The sequence below is a fragment of the Hylobates moloch genome, unplaced genomic scaffold, assembly GCF_009828535.3.
Source record: "Hylobates moloch isolate HMO894 unplaced genomic scaffold, HMol_V3 SCAFFOLD_8, whole genome shotgun sequence".
NCBI lineage: Eukaryota > Metazoa > Chordata > Mammalia > Primates > Hylobatidae > Hylobates > Hylobates moloch.
In genome coordinates this window covers 8860059-8864228 of record NW_026652283.1, presented here as the reverse complement: position 1 = coordinate 8864228, position 4170 = coordinate 8860059, and the positions used below count along the sequence as shown (strand labels likewise).

Below are 4170 nucleotides of genomic sequence, written 5' to 3'. Positions count from 1 at the left end.
AATAGTTGTTTCAACAAATGGTGGTGGGACAATTGGATATCCATGTGCAAAAACGTTGAGTCCCTAACTACCACCACACACAAAAATTAATTTAAAATGAGTCATATACCTAAATGTAAGGACCAAAACTACAAAACTCTTAGAAGAAAACGTAGAAGTAAATCTTTGTGATCTTGTGTTAGGCAATGATGCCTTAGATACAACACCAAAACCACAAGTGAGAAAAGGAAAAAATGGCAAATTGGACATCAGCCCAATTAAAAACCCTGGCACATCAAAAGACACAAGAAAGGTTTCTCCCAACCCACAGAATGGGAGAAAATATTTATAAATCATATCTCCAGTAAGTGACATATCCAGAACTCTTACAACTCAATATTAAAACATAATCCTCTTCCTGCTGGGTGCTTTCTGAGACCCCCTCCTCTCCCCACTTCCTGGGGATCCCACAGTCCCCTGAAGAGCCTTCTGCCCCAGCGTTTGACCCCACTGTTTGGCCCTGTGTCTGTTTCCATGGCTGCCTTACCCTTTTAGACCACCAGCTCCTGCAGAGCGGAGCTCCATATCTCAGTCGGCTTTGCATTCCCAGTGCCTGGCACGGAGCCTGGCTCCCATGAGCCCTCAATGACCCTTGGAAATTCACTGGAATCCTAGACAGTGCAGAGGAGGCACCTGGGATGGGAGAATGATCTGCTGCCCTCTCCTGGCAATGTGAGGCATTGTCATAACCCCAGACGCCTCCCTCCCGGCCTTACAGAAACAAGGGCAGGAAGGGGAAGCTGGAAAAGGAGCTGATGGAGAGTGGGGGAGATGGATGCTGTCTAAGGAGACAAACTGGATCGAGAGGTTGCTGAGACTCTGCCAGCTCCCACACAATTCCCATGTCCATGGGCGCAGGGGCCAGGTCAGTGCTTCCAAAGGAGGCTGCACCCTTAGCGGCTCTGGCTCCTCCAGCAAACCCTAAATGAGATCTTGCTTCTCAATATAACCTGTTGTCGTGTTGTTGTAACTATCACCGCAGCTTTTATTCACTTCATTGGGTAATCACTGAGTTTTTCCCCCATTGCTGTAGAACATGTGGTTTGCTCTTGTGTGTAAAAAGACTGAAGATAACCACTGGCTTTTCCTGATTTTAACTCAGCTTCTTACTGTTAGGAGGTTATTTCTGACATTCTGGGTTTCTCAGCTTTCTGTCGAAACCCAAATACTGTCATTCCTCAGTATCTGTTGGGGATTGGTTTCAGGATCCTCCCTTAAAGATACCAACAGCTCAGGTGCTCAAGCTCCTGACATAAAATGGTGCAGCATTTGCAGACAACCTATGCACACCCTGCATGCACTTTCAATAAGCTCTAGATTACTTGTGATACCTAATTAAATGTGAGTACTGTGTCAATAGTTGTTTAGGGAATTATGATAAAAAGAAAAGCTTGTACATGTTCAGCACATATGCAATGTTTTTTGAATAGTTTTACCCCACATTGTGGAATCCATGGATGCAGAGCCTATAGTACAAGACACACAGGTGGGGAGGGCTAGCTACTCCGGTTAGGATCCCCCAGACCCCACTCTGTCCACTGCTTCAACAGGCCAGGTGATGTCATGTGCCCCTCCTTGAAAGAAGTAGCATTATCTCAGCTCCTCTGGGGGCTGCAGGTCTAATTTTCTGCATCTTGACATCTGGAAAGTTTGCCCAACACCGAACACAGGACATGGATTAGGGGAAGGAGCTTGGGACTATAGATGGATATTTGTGAGTGATGTGTACAGAGAGAGCCACCTGCAGAGAAAGATCACCTGTTGTTCACCTTTGACTCCTCAATCTCTATTGCACAGGGCATTCAGTAAACATCAGATGTCTGTGGAACAAATGCATGGATTGTGCATAATAGAAGCAAAGGGGACTACCTTCTCATGGTGTAGAAAATCAGAGCTGCATGACACATTTAGCCCTAAATTTAGAAATCCACCCCACTAGGCAAGAAATACCTTTTCCAATTAACTAATGATCTCTCCACTCCTTTCCCTGCAGGGTTTACTGAACAATGATCAGGAGGGCACCATAAACTTTATTTTCATGTCAAACAATACCTGTCCTCCAGTGGTTTATCATCTATTTGGTGAGACATGGTACAAATGAAGAAAGATTGCTCCCCGTCCTCAGAAAGTCAGTAACCTCACCGGACGAGGCATCTGTCTCACGCTTGCTTCTCCAGAAGGACTAGAGAACCACAGGGGACCATGTGTAATGAAAGGTTGAATGCACAATCACTTAGCACTGAAAATACACAGCACAGAAAATAAGTGTTTGTAGTTAGATGGCACTATCAGGGCAGGCTTCCTGAAAGAAGCTGGCTTCGAACTGCCCTAGGCTGGGAAGAAGTTGAAAAGAGAACAGAAAATTCATTGGTCTGTGGTCTGGAGGCACCCTGGGTCCTCAGACCCTGAGTCTCAGCCAGAGATCCTGGTGGGGAGACAGGGGTGTGGAGCCATTGCCCACTCTGCCCATGTTCTCACTCTTCAGAGTGTGGCACCAGGGCAGAAGCAGCAAAGATGACCACTGCATACATTCCAGCTCCCAGACAGAGGCGCACCTGACTTCACCCTTCAACAAAATCCATGTCTTTTCGGGGTGCAGGATAATAGAGTGAAATGCGGGTGGACTGGAGTGAAGTGCTGCTCAGGCTGACGGCACCAGCTCAGAATGTCTTCAGCGAGGCCAGCATCAGTTTGGAGAAGATTAAGGGATGAGGCCATCCAATGAGCCAGAGGGTCCCTGAGAAATGAGATGGCCTTGCTGTCCTGGATTCCCTACCCTTCACTCACAGAAGCAGCTTGGTCCACGGAACTGGGCAGCACTGTTCTAGAATAATAATGAACAGCACACACGGAATGCCTCCTGTCAGAGCCCAGTGAGGGAGGCAGGCAAGTGCTGTCTCCCCAGCACCTGCTCCTGCCTGGGCCAGCAGCCCTGACCCTTCTGACAAACCCCCAAGCACTCCAACCACTACATGGCTTCTCACCATCTCCAGCCCAGACTCTCTGCTTCCAAAGCCTAGTGGATCCACCGGATGGACCTCACCTCCCGCTGTCCCAGCATACGCAGCTTTATCTGAGGGGTGCCTGCTCCCTGGGCGGCAGCGCCGTGTTTACCTGGGGGCTTCCCTTACACTGTTCCCACCACCTAAGATACCTGCTCCCTTCTACCCCGAACAATGGTAGGAACAAATCAACATGGACTTAGAGTCAGAAGAGCCAACTTCAAGTCCTCCACTGAAGAGAGAGTGCCTGCATATTCCCACAAATGAACATAAACTTAGGATCTTACAGTGACAGAGGTCCGATGTCCACAGCCAGTCTCCGAGGGCTGAAGTCATGGTGTCATCAGAGCTGGCTCACTCTGGAGCTCCAGGGAGATGTTGCTCCCTTGCCTTTCCCAGCTCCCAGAGGCGGCGTGGGTTCCTTGGCTCATGGCCCCACAGCACACGGACCTCTGCTTCTACGGCCACATCTCCGTCTCTGACTTTGGCCTTTCTGCTTCCCTCTAATGAGGACTCCTGTGATTACATCAGACCCAGCCACATAATCCAGGAGAATTTCCCCATCTCAACATCCTTAGTTGAATCACGTCTGCAAAGTCCCTTTTGCCAGGTAAGGTAAGAAACTCACAGTTTTTACAGATTAGGTGGTGAACATATTTGGGAGGCCATCATTCAGCCTAGCACAGTGAGATATATGTATCTTTCATCTTTGTTTATTTTTTAGTGACAGGGTCTCACCATGTTGCCCAGGCTGACCTCAGACACCTGGGCTCAAGTGATCGTCCTGCTTTGGGCTTCCAAGTAGTTAAGACTACAGGCAGATGCAATTATGCCTAGCTTATATCTTATAAATCAATAAGAAAGCAGTTTTATTTTTTAAATGGGTAAAAGGCTTCACCAGGCACTTCACCAGAGAAGTATACAAAATGGCAAAAAAAAAAAAAAAAAAAAAAAAAAAAGTGCCTGAAAAGATTCAGAACATCATTATTCATTAGGGAAATGCAGCTTGAAACCACAATGGCATCCGCACTAGAATACGTGAAATCAAAAGACACATCCGCGTTGGCAAGGCTGCAGAGCAGGGGAACTCTCACACGGTGCCGACAGACATGCAAGATGGCACAGCTGG

At 47.7% G+C, this 4170-nt stretch overlaps 1 long non-coding RNA gene across 1 annotated transcript; it reads right to left on the bottom strand.

Annotated features, from left to right (window-relative positions):
• Positions 1 to 1481: 1481 nt before the first annotated feature.
• LOC131384065 (uncharacterized) lies at positions 1482 to 3878 on the bottom strand. The gene is made up of 4 exons (XR_009214551.1): positions 3329 to 3878; positions 2595 to 2863; positions 2092 to 2278; positions 1482 to 1780 (listed from the first exon to the last, which is right to left on the bottom strand). It is a non-coding gene; the product is annotated as an uncharacterized LOC131384065 (long non-coding RNA).
• Between the last annotated feature and the right edge of the window lie 292 nt (positions 3879 to 4170).